This window comes from Argiope bruennichi, chromosome 7 (assembly GCF_947563725.1).
Source record: "Argiope bruennichi chromosome 7, qqArgBrue1.1, whole genome shotgun sequence".
NCBI lineage: Eukaryota > Metazoa > Arthropoda > Arachnida > Araneae > Araneidae > Argiope > Argiope bruennichi.
This window is the reverse complement of record NC_079157.1, coordinates 42926403-42939851: the sequence shown is the minus strand read 5'-3', so window position 1 is coordinate 42939851 and position 13449 is coordinate 42926403. Positions and strand designations below refer to the sequence as shown.

The 13449-nt window shown below is 29.5% G+C and overlaps 1 long non-coding RNA gene across 3 annotated transcripts in view; it reads left to right on the top strand.

Moving 5' to 3' along the window:
* Positions 1-13449, top strand: part of LOC129976673 (uncharacterized) — a 372556-nt gene that overhangs the window by 323225 nt on the left and 35882 nt on the right. For all 3 annotated transcript variants that reach the window (XR_008785164.1, XR_008785163.1, XR_008785165.1), the window contains one exon: positions 12561-12674. This is a non-coding gene — a long non-coding RNA (uncharacterized LOC129976673). The remainder of the gene's footprint in view (positions 1-12560; positions 12675-13449) is intronic.

Below are 13449 nucleotides of genomic sequence, written 5' to 3'. Positions count from 1 at the left end.
CTGTTATGAAAGGGGGGGGAGACATTACAGTGAGTGATGAAGATGATAATAAAAAGGTTAAGAAACACTTTTCCCACCCCCCAAAAAATCAAACAGCATTTGATAAAATAAGGAAGATGATTACTTTTTCAAAGAAATGTTATAGATGATACATTTCAATCTAAACAAAAATGTGAACAGTTTTATGAAAAAATATGTTCAACATTATAAGCGTATACTAAATAGAATTGTGGATTTTTATTACAGTTTAGCAAATATGTTAAAATCAATAAAGTAGACAGATAAATATAAATAAAAATTTTTTTCTGTTATTATAGCTTAATTTGCCAGTTTCACATTTAATGAAATTCCTTATAATGATGCTTTTAAATAGAACGACATGACTTCGATAAATAGAACCTTGATTGTAAATAGGAAGTGTTACATTTGAAGTATTTCAATCTTTAAAAAAATCTGACTACTTTTATGAAAAAAAAATGTTTTTAATTATAAACTTATACCCAGCAAGATTACAGGAAAATGTGTGATTAAATAATGGACTAATTTATTTTTGTCATGTGATATTTATAGTTTCGCATTATCTATTCTGATTAAGAACTACGAAAATCCTGGAAATCGCCATGATTCCAAATTCTTATAAATTAAGAATGTCTGACGCTATCATTTGAAATGAAAAAAATGTTTTCATATGACGCTGTCATATGAAAAATTTAGTTTCTTAAAAATTTCTAGGGTTGTAATTAAGCAGAAATCGTGTGTAAATTATTGGGACATTATAAAAATCCAGTCTTTATTCCGTTTAAGTATTGTGGTGTGGCATTTAGTCCATTATGGTGTCCCACTAACCCCACCTGATCAATCATATTCAAGAGAAGATTCTTAATATGTATAATATATTCTAATTATTAATATGTATAATATATTCTAATTATTAATATGTATAATATATTCTAATTATTAATATGTATAATATATTCTAATTATTAATATGTATAATATATTCTTAATATATTCTAATACGTATGATTACTTTCTTGAAAGACCTTCTAAGAAAACAAGACCATGATCGCGCTTAGATTGGCAGAATCGGTAAAATCTCGAACAGCAAGACCAACCGCCTTTGGATTAATATTGACAAGAATAAATCCAGAAGAATCCTCAACTTTCTTCCTCTTATTCGTCCTCTTCAATTATGCTATGCCTTAGTTCATTAAGCCACTGGCTATCCTCCTGAAGGTCATTGAAGGGAAGCAAGTCAATGATTCGCACTTAGCTTGGTGGAACAGCTGTAAAATCTCCAGCAGCATGCCTGCTCGCTTTTGGAATAATGCTGACAAAGAACAAAGCCAGAAGAATCCAAAACTTTCTTCCTGAAGATAATGTTCCTCAGCCTAAACCATCGTCGAACATTGACATGTTATTAACATAATAAAGAATACATAAAAATACCTTGCTATAGTCATATATAGAAACTGTCTTGGAAATTCTTTAATCAATTCTAGCCTTCCTATTTCAATCATCAGCCATTCTTCGCCCATAATGTGGGTTAACTTACATACACATATGGGATATCCAAATAACGTCTTCCACTTAAGCGCTCTAATTTAAGAACCTGAGATATAATCTTTTGTTTGAAGTCTTTTACTGCCTCTTAAAAAGTAGCTAAACCTTTTTCTACCTCACACCTAAACCTTATTCTGAACAAATTCTCTAACCAAACATCATGTTCTTTAGCTAAATTTTCAAGACATTTCATGAAGTCATGTTTTGTTTTCAAGTTGAGGAAACGTACATTGGCATTGGCATTGGCATTCAAAGTCATATTAAAGTCGAGCAAGGATAGACAAAAGAAAATTTCTGCTATGAAAATTCATATTTCATGCCTCTACAAGCAATTTTCGTTCGCATATTAATTAAATACCTAAACAAAAACTTTTCTGATCACTTTAATACAAATTCCAAATCCGCATTCGTAACTAGAAGGATGTTTTAGCAAGGAAAAATTCTTAATGTTCATTCCCTCGCCATTTGGCGATCACTTTGGCGCTAACGACTTTCCCGTCTTCATTTGCATAGCTAATTAAGAAACGATTCACGTGCCCCCCTCCTCTCCCTCCCCTTTCTCTACTGCGATGTTTCAGAACTGAAGTGTTCCGAGCCCTGTTCACGGATTTATTATGAACGCTCGTTCGAATATCTTTTGCCTTCAACGGGAGATAATTAAAATCCCGACCTTGCCTTATTTTCGTTATAGTTGTTTCTTGCTTTCGCTGTCATGATTCCAAAACAGAGCTGAAATAATAATTGTCTTCTGCTTTTAGGGACAAAGCTGTCCATGAAGAATTGCTGCTGCGAGAGCATGGGAAAGATAGCGAACAATAATCAGAGATGACATTATCTTCTCAGTATTTTTGACAATAGTCTGCTTTCTTTTCTTTTTTTTTTTTTTTCAAGACCGGTTTAATAAATTAAAACTTAGTCTTACATCTTTTTAAGTTTTAAATAACAAATTCGAACTCAGTAAAATTTAATAAGAATTTGTTGAATCTTCTGCGTTTATGAAACAAAATATAATCAACTCACAATCATCTAATTAAAGATCTGAAACATTTTACGAACTAATGAGAATTCTGGTTAATAATCTCTGTATTATTTATGTGGAAATGAACTCAGCAATTAAACTATTATTAGTCTTCTATAAGTATTGAATTATGCGCATCTGTGTTTCTCATGCCCAGTGGTTTAGGGAAGATAAGTGATGTTGTAGCTTGAACCTACTCCCTCCTCATGATATTTCTCTTAACATGCTGATTGCTGTATGACTCACAGGTGGGTCACACAGCATCTAATTGTTATCTAATTGCTCCGAATCATCTACCTAATTAGATTACCATTTTTCTATTATAGTTAAGAGATAGCAAAGAATCATCAAATTACATAAAAAGTCCAATATCAGGTGCGAGTACTGGCAATGAGCATGTTAAAAAAGTGACATGAATCCCCATAAAGTCTTTTTTTCATGACGCTCTTTAAAACTAGCTCTATGAGCATAAGTTGACTGCCATGTGACTCACATATGGGCCACATCTACTATCTAATTGTAGCGAATCATCTACCAAATCAGATGACTTCTTTTCTATTATAGTTAAGAGATAGCAAAAAAAAAAAAAAAAGCCATCTAATTAGATAGATGGTCCAAATATCAGGCTCGAGTAGTGGTAATGAATTTGACATAAAAGCAGTAATGTTTTGCCTTCATGACAGCATTTAAGACTGGTTCCAGAAGCATCCATACCCCTTTGGTTCTCAGACGCTGTGCCCATGTTTGACCAAGTGAAAGCGTTGAAAGAATTCTTCAATCAACTTCCCTGTACACTTGGCGATAAGTTTAATGTTAAGTACAGAGAAGAGATGCCAAGATCAAATATCAAGCCTCTTTTGTGCTGCTTGATGTGTTTTCTAATTTTCATGTTTATATATATTCACGAACAAACAAGCGGTCATTGTACCCGTAGATAAATTCAATCCAAAATTGAACTTGGATCTAAAATTTTGGCATTAAAATCATATTTAGCTTTCCAGCTTATTTATAATTTTTAACTGTCGTTTTCACAGATTGCAAACTAATAGATCGACAGACAGCCGATTCCTCGTTATGTTTAATCCAAATTTTGATATAGTTCTGCAATTTGGTTGCAAAGTCAAGAAGAATTTCGTTCCTTCAGTTTATTCTGTTTTTATTGTGTTCAAAATAAAACAGGTGTAACCAGTTTTTGATAATAAATTTTTCGACAATAATAAAATATTCTATTTTTTGTTCATGAAAAAGTAAAACAGGAGACAAGTAATCTCTGGTTTCTAGCCCACACTACTATTCTTTAAGCTATTTAAAGATTCCATCCAATTCCAGTAAAAAAATATACCAATATTTTTTTTAAGTTAAATCAATTAACTCTGAAATGATTTTTGAATATTAATAAGATATTATTTAGTGGCTCAAAACTATAATAGATAGTCTTAGTAACTCTGTAATAGATTATATTATAGACAATATAATATAATATTGTATAATAGAAAAGCAAGAGTATTTAAAATCTATTTAACGTTACGAGTATTATAAATGAAGCAAAAGAAAATCGTTATGGTAAAAACAATTTTAAAGAACTAAATACAATACATCTTAGAAGGCACCACCGTTCATTTGAAATTTTTTCCACTTGAAAAAAAGGCAAGTTTCAAAACTCTCGAACGAGCAGACACCTTATATTTTGTCATTGTAAACACATACACAAATACCCTCCATTCTCCCCAATGGAAACCCATGCCCTCATGTTGTCACACTCCCCTAAAATCAAAACCGAAATCCAAGAAAAAAATAACAATCGAACGCTCTCCCGCCTCATGTAGAACGCCAATTTAAGCAAATTTCAGACGACGTCTAGCGCCATTTTTTATTTGTTCTTTGTATTCCATTCAGCTCTCTCTAAGAATAAAACATTCAATTCCCAACTTTTTTTGTTGGCATCGCACGCCATGGGGTCTTGTATGTGATTCTCACCTACAGTGGAAGGCGTTACCGCGGGGATCAGACGATGTTGAGCATTGTGGAGCGGCTGCGAAAATATTTTCCGGTTATGTGCACCCATTCTGGTTCGGCCACGAACGACATAGCTGTGTTTTTCTGTACCGTGTAACCGCTCAGTGAGTTCACGCCCATTCTTTGCTAGGCTCGTTAATTTTTCTGAAAAGAGTTAACATGCGTTATGCGCCCTGTGGTTGGTAGAGTCACCAAATTTCCTTGCTCGTTGCCGGTAGATGTAGCTTTCATTATTAAGGGATGATTTATAGTTGTAGATCTACACGTTTGATGAACGAGCATCGGTAGATCGTATATCAAATTTTTACTTTAACAATTTTCCAACAAAGGCGCCAACATGAGAAAATGTAGTTTTCCTTGTAGCGATGCATGTTAACTTGTGTGTATTTGCTTATGGATGGCTTGGTTATCAATATTCAGGCTTTTGCACTTAGAATGGGTTGGATTGGGTTTGAACAAATAATGTCTTTTATGTTAAAGTGAAAGCTGCCGAAAAAACCACAAGTCAGAGGAGAATTTTATAAAAAAAATGTGTAATATATTATAATGCTTTTGTTATTGCAGATGCGGTTTAAAATAACTATGAATTTTTCATAAAATGTTCAAAGCGAAGACACTAAAACTGTTTCTAAACTATTATAAGCTCATGTATGCTCTATTAAACTGAAACAGCAGGTATCAATCAATAATAAAAAAAAAATTAATTTGCTTAATTAATTTCTAACATCTAACATTTGATTTATTCAAGCTACGCTACATAAACTAATAATATCAACAATAAAACACATCAGTGCTTCAGATTTAAAAGAAAATGTCTGATTCATCAAGTAATGGATTTGTTCGAACTGTGATGTATCAAATCATAATGTAAATAATTAAACAGATGATCGTGTTTTGAGTTTTTTTTATAATCTTTGACTCGGCTATAAATTGATCTGTTCAACCTAAACTGCATCAATTAATGATATCAACAATAAAATTAATCAGTGTTTCAGGTTTTCTTATAAAAATAATGTCTGATTCATCAGGTATTCGATTCGTTCAAATAGCGATGCATCAAATCATAATAAAAATAATTAAATAGATAATAGAGTTTTACGAGTTTTTTTTTAATAATGTTTCTGACTCAGCTAATATTTGGTCTGTTTAAACTATGCTACAAAAATTAAAGGTATCAACATTATTAAAATTATCTTTCTTTTGTTTTTTGTAATGTCTGATTGATTTGTTTAAACTACATTATAACAACTAACAACGTCAATAATAAATTTTTCTCCTGTATAATGTATAATTCATCTGGTATCTGATTTGTTCAATCAGCCTTTAGATTATTATTATTATAAAACTTCAAATTTTTCTTTCAGAAAAAGGGGTTTCTAATGCCGAAAATTCCATTTTTCCTTTTCCTCATGTTAAATCTTTCATTTTTCTATATGTCTTCTGGCATTAGCAATTATTTTAGACATAAAACTATAAGACAAGCAAGGAAATTATCTGTTCTGTGATACGAAATCCAACAGAGCAGCTACTCAAAGGGTGTAAAGTTGTAATATTGTAATAGCGTAGCGACGTATTGCTATATCAATCCCAGTTTGAAAAAATCCGTTGGAATGTCGTCTATATCTCCAGTGGATCCGCGTTCCCATGACCCATGCGCATTTTGAGTCCAACGCATTTTGCCCTCTTTATGAGTAAGCTTGAGTATCTGAAGTTAGCAATCCAATATTATCTCGAATATCTAATTTGAAAAACCTCACCAATAAATCATTTTTCTAAAAAAAAAAAAAAAAAAAAAAAAGGGAAAAAATTGAATTAAAAAGTTCTGTGCAAGCGTATTAGTAAAGCTTGTTTGGTTTTCAATTATTAAAAAGCAAATAATATCGCAGGCTTAAAATATATTTTGATATATGTATAATATTTTTAATTTGAAAACTAAATTTTTATAAAATAATAAAATACATAAATTGTTTTTATCGTCTAAAACGTTTTTCAATTAGAATAAGAATATTAATTTAACCAGACGATTTTTGAAATCCGCCTCTCTATGTTTCTTTCTGTTGTCTTAAATTATTTGCGCACAAAATTTAGTTGAATCCAGATTAATTGCTTAAGGAGAGTTCTGGAACATATACATAAGAACTGTTATTTATAACGTGAAGAATTTTAGACTGTTTTATGAAGAGGAAATACTTTTTTTCATTACCTGTAAACTTTAAACTCATTTTTCTCAAAATAAATTTTTCGATAGAAGTTGTAAGCCATTAACATGATACCTCCAGTACTAATTAATGCATTTTAATGAAATTTTCCGGAAAAGTTCTTTATGCTATTGTCCATAAAATGTGCTAAAAGTTTTGATGTACTGTAATATTTTTTATTTATAATATTTTCTGTTAGAAAATAGCTGAAAATTTAAGAATGACGTCTACATTGCAACATAAAAACCTTCATAATATTTTTGCATTTTAATTAATCTCGTAGATTTTAGTTCATTTTGAATATAAGTATGCCATGTATGCTATGTGTAACGAAAATTTTAATTAAAAATTTAATTTATAATTTTGTGTAGAGTGTTAACCGTTTTGGTTCACTTTTGCTAAAATTTACTTCGAATTTGTCAATTTAAAAAAGTGGGACAATCACAGAAATTTTTTATAGATGTTTATTGTTTTTATACCTTATTTAACTAGAAAACACCAATCAAAGCTTAAAAAATAGCCTTTTTTTAAAATTGTCTTGAACGTAGGCAGTCCCCTTAAGTTTTTTCCGTTCCTATTATAAAACAATGAATATACTGTTTTTGAAAATCAAACATTTAAAGAAACTATTTCCTCTTCATCTCTTTTTATTTTATTAAATAAATCTTGCATTTGCTTACAAATTAAATAATTGCTTTACAAGCACAGTTGAAACACATATTAAAGCACATAACAAATCTTGCATTTGCTTACAAATTAAATAATTGCTCTACAAGCACAATTGAAACACATATTAAAAAATGAACAAATATGATGGTTTTTAACTCTATGCAAAATCATTCTTTTACAGATTATATTCAGAATTTAAATAAGTTCATTCTTACAGTTGAATAAATTAGTAATTCATGTCTACTGTACATTTTAGAGGGATATATTTTATTTATCAATTTTTATAATAATTCAATGTTAAAAATAAGAGAAATTCTATGATAAATAAAATAAAAAGTTTGTCTTATTTTTAACATTGAATTATTATTCTTTATTTAATTATTTTATTATAACATAATAATTAAGACTAGACATTTCATTTTTATTAATTCGTTTTATTTATTTATTTTTGTTTTGTTTCACGAGTTAAAAAACTAATTGTTTGAATAAAATTTTCCTGTTAATATTATTTTATGTCTTTTGTAATTTAATTATTAAATCTTATCCTTAAAAGTACGTATTAAATATAATTACAAAAAAAGATTCTAAATACAAATAAAATTTGAAAATTTCTTTCGTTATCAAGTGATTACATTAACGCTAATTCCAGAGTTTGAAAGAGAAAAAAAAACTTTCAACTAAAGAAAGTTCTTTATACGATTGATCCTAGAGTTTTATTTACTTTCGCTTTTGCAAATACTTTAAATTCCGCTCTGAAAATTCATGCTAAAATCCTTAATGAGCCGTGAACTTTGTCACTCAGATGATTCTACTAGCGCCATCTATATTTCAAAATCGGAACGAATTCTAAAAATAATTCAAATTCTCACATGGGTAGTTTATCATCAATTCGTTCGTATTACGTTTGCCTACCATAAATAAACACAATGTATCAGGGTTGTGTATTGGTGAATGCATTATTAGTAGGATTTCAGATACTTATGTATGCACGAAAAGATTTTAGCGTTCTTAAAAAAAGAATTTTGTTTATCGTTAATGGCATTTGATTGTGCTTGATTAGCCGCGCGTCGCTTATAGGCAATCCTAACACGGATGGCTGTATGTTTAAGCATGTTTGAATGGATTATGATTCGAAAATATGCATAATACACAACCATTGTAACCCTTTCATCCTTCATTAACATATCTAGGTCTTAGTGATCTTCTTTTTAATCGTTTTTGAATTTATCCCGTTGTTTTGACGGATATGCTTTGTTTTCACTGCCGATTCAGTTCCACCACCTTGAGCTGTTTAAGATATTTATGACTAGCCGCCTATGGCGATCAGTTTGCTCACCAGAAATGTTGGCTTTCGTGGCTGTTGAATTTTTAATGGAATGCATTTCGTTAAAGATTCGCTCTAGACTAGAAAATAGGAATTAATGTTATTAATCTACATTTAATTACAGTGATTACAAAATAAAATGGAACAGAGAATTCTGCTTCTGAATTAATTGACTAAAGACGGCGATTTTATCAATTCGAATTTCATCATAAAAATAAAAATGCTTTCAAATTACTATCAAATTAATTTTTAAATCATTTAAAATTATATGAAAATTTGGATTGAAATTAAATGGGTGTCATTTAAAAACATCATTTTTCTATTTTAAAATAGAGTAAAAAATATCTTCATGTGATGACACTTTGATCGACACAACTGAAAACATAATAAATTTGCTTACTTTTTAATTTACAGATTTTAATTAATTCCTTTTTTTAATAGTTTTTGAAATTTTTTTGAGCCTTCTAGCCTTCTTTTCAAAAACATTTGAAACTCTTTTTTTCCCCATTTATTTTGTTTAATAGCGATTGATTTAATTCCACTGTTTCGACGTACACGTTTTGTTTTCTCTTTCAATTTAGAACATTTTCAGCAATTTAAAATATTTAGCTGTCAGTTGTTTCTAAAGATAACCAAATTTATTTTTAAAAAAAATAATGACAAATGAATCATTAAAATAAATGCATAATAATTTAAAAAAGAAACGAATATTTTATGAATTTTCTTTAAAAAATCAAAATTATTTAAAAATAAATAAATAAATAATGTGAATGCGTATGTGTCAGATGAACATAAATGTGTATCAGAATTTTTAGTGAGTTCTATTCAAATTTAACAGTAATTGACGAACAATTATCATCAGATTTGCTTTAAATTTCACTGATTAAATGGATGTTTAAAAATATTTTTTCTAATTTACAGCAAAATGGCCCACATAGTATTTTACAATTTCTGAACAATCGCTGTAAGATTTTTTATAACATTTTTATTACATATTTATATCATAAAAAATTTGAACGATATTTATTGGTAATTTTTGATGATTTAACAAGAAATTAATTCATATATTAAGTTATTCCAAAATTGAAACTTTTTATGCTCATCTATACTTATAATAAAGCTCAATGTGTGTGTGTGTGTGTGTGTGTGTGTTGGCGCTCTACAGGCCAGGTCATTTGACATACAGCTATCAAATTTGGTACATGTATACCTTAGAGGTCGGGAATGTGCACCTGGGGTCCCTTTTTTTGAAATTTTAATTAGAATTTTAATTATTAATTAAAAACTAACTTTCCCGCCAAAAGAATCTTCCATTTTCCCCACCGCCAACTTTTCCGCCAAAAAAATCTTCCATTATCCCCAGCGCCAAACGAGAAAAGCTTCCGTTGTTTTTTTCTCCCAACAGTAATGAGGCTAGGGTTAAAATTTTTCGGCGGATTATTTCAATCGGTTCTGCTTATTTTCTTAATGTTTGATGCATTTAAAATTAAACATTGTTAATGAATCAATTTTTCAGATTCATTCTGAAGTACTTTTGAATTAAAATAAAACAGAATAAAGGAAATTAAAAATTTCTAATCCGCATAGCGTTACCCCAACTGGCGTAGAAAAAAATCACGTATTTGCGTTACGTAACCGGCGAAGAAAATTCACGCATGCGCATTCTGTTCTGATTGTTGCCATGACAACATGTATATGCTTATAGTTTTAAGTACAACGTTTTTTAAGTAGTTTTTTTAAAACCTGTTTTCAACCGTTTATTTTAAACGATTCGTTTTATTTTCTTAGTGTTTGATGCATTTAAATTTAAACATTGTTAATGAATCGATCTGCTCATAATGAATCTAAGAAAATTTTGTTGACCAACTCTTGAGATATTACATAAATTTAAAAAAATATTCTTTAGTGCCCATAAAGTTTAAACGCTGAGTGACTCTATTTTCAGTAATCAGATTATAAAAAAATGCTTTGTTTCAGTAAAAAATATTATTATATTAATTGAAGATAAATTCTTTCCACTTTAATTTAAAGCATAAATTCTACGGGTGCTAACAGGAAATGAGAGAGATACATATTACGTTATGACTGAAGGCCTTTATAATATTATGAATGAATTATATGATAATCAAAATTTGAAGTTTTAAAATATTTTGATGAAGAAGCTATTAAAGTAGAAATTGCATAAAATATTTAATTATTAAAATTTTAACGAACATTAAGATTGGCGAACCGGCTGGTCGCCAAAGGCGGCTAGTTACAATATAATCAAAGAATCTTTTCTCGAGTCTTTTTAAATAGATATTTTAGTTTTCTGCATCTTTTTTCCTTTTCGTCATCTCAAAAATTACAACATTTTCTTCAGTTTAATAATTATAGTTTTTTTTAAAAAAAAAATATGTAAAATATATCGCAACAATGTCGCTTGAAGCTCTCGATACATAAAATAAGCAATATTTATAAATGATTTAAATTAGAACAATTCTATCAAAATATGTGAAAATCTTTGCAATAATAATGAATAAAGCCCTATAAAAGAAAAAACAACAACAATATTTAAAAAAAGATTTAGCAGTATTCTATTAATTTATTCTTAATTCTAATTCTTCAAAATAAAATTATCGAATTTTGTCAGATTATTCCTATATAATATGAAGAAAAGTTTTGATATCGATTCTAAAAATATGAAGAGAATGCAAGCATTTTGAAATTTTTATTAAATTATAAAAGTATATTTTCAGATATACTTATATTTTATAATAAAAAGTATATATACTTGAGATAAAATTATACTTAACATGTAAATATAGCCATCCCCTATGCCGACGAAAAAATTCGTTTTCCTGTTGGTTGTGTAATGTTAGTTATTAGTTGGCCAATAAAAGATTACAATTTTAAAAAATCCAGGTAATCTTAAATTATTTGTTTCTATTTTTAACATTTATAGTATATTTGAATAAAATTACGGAATTTAATTTTTTTAAGTCAATGATTACAACGTTTAAAGTACATAATATTATTGCCATTATTACATTAGATAACGTTTTCAGTTGCTCTTTAAATTTTAATTTTATTTTACCAATTAAAAGCGTAAAAGTAAAAATTTAAAAGAATAAGAACTTATGAAAATTCATTTAAAAATTGTGATTATTTTGTAAAATATTTATTAGCTCTTCAGCTGTGTATCCCGCTATTTCCACGGGTTGGCAAGCAGTCTATTTTCTGGTGCATCCCACGTTTTTTGCAGTTTAGAGTGTAAGATTACAAATATATTTTATTATATTATTATCGTGAGACATATAGTATCAGTTCACTTTCTTCTGAAAATATTTGAACTTATTTGCAAACACCGCATCTAAATAGTGATTTTAAAAAATTACGCAGCCAGAGAGTTACCCATTAAAAAAAATTGCTTTTCTAAAATGTTTCGATTATATAATGTAAATCAGGTGCCGTGGTGGCCTGTTGCAATTTCATGGCTTCGGACCCTGAGGATTTCAGGTTCAAGACCCGATTCCACCCAAAACGAGCCTGCTGCAAGTTAAATCGGTCTGGACCAAACGTACTCCCGCTGGTGTTGTGTGGAAGCTTGGAGACGGAGTGTCAGCTCAGGTGTCACCCTCGTCATCTGACCACGGTTCAAAATTACGAAGTCAGTCTCAAAATAGCCCTAGTGTTGCTTTAAAACGGGACATTAATACAAGTAAGCTAAACTATAATGTAAAACTGCAGATATACATTGTAAGTTTTTAATTTTGAAATTTTTTCCTTTCAGGTAATCTCTTTTACACTGAGCAGTAAGGTTGAATCCGATACATAGTGTCATAAAGCTCAAACTCCTTGATAAAGTAACTCTCTGAATTGGATGGAGAGATAGGAATCAATGCAGGTAGGATTTTATTCGAAAACATTTACAGTTAATCATAGAAATACAATTTAAAAGTAGTAAACGTAAAATTTAACGCATTGTTCAAATCGATGATATACAGAAAAGCCATCACTTTGTGTCTTAAACATTTCTTGTTCAAACTTTGGTTTTGATAATTGCTTGGAGGTCACCATTTTACTTTCCGTAACATGGTGTTAAAGAGTCGTCTGCTTTTGAGTCTACTTCATTTGTCATAGAAAGGAAATAGGATATAACGTCTCTTAACAGTATAAGAAAAGAAGATAGTTACGCTAATCCAGCTCGGTGTTTGAATATTTAGTAATATCTATGAATGAATCAAAGTCTTAAGATAAATCGGCGTTTCCTGTTGATTAAACAAGTGTGGACTGACCATCTGAGATAGGAATCTGATTTAGTTCAAATGTGTGAAGGTAGATTGTCTTCGCATAAGACTTTCAAAGGAAATTTATCTAAATTTGTGGGTTTTAAGAAAAGACCTCCAAGAACCTACGCTGTTGAAATTAGTGAACATTCGCTTTTATTATTCAACATTTTCTGCCATCTTTTAAAAAAGTAATTTTGGTTAAAGACGAAAATACGAAAAACAAAATCATGCTTTTCTTACCAGTTATACTCCCCCACCCCCCCATATTATGCCTTATTCCATTAAGCCATTAAAGACAAGAATATAATTCTGAAATTTTTTTGAACTTCATTAGGATTATTTAAATTATAATGTTACTGAAACAATATCAATGCACAGCAAATGAGATTT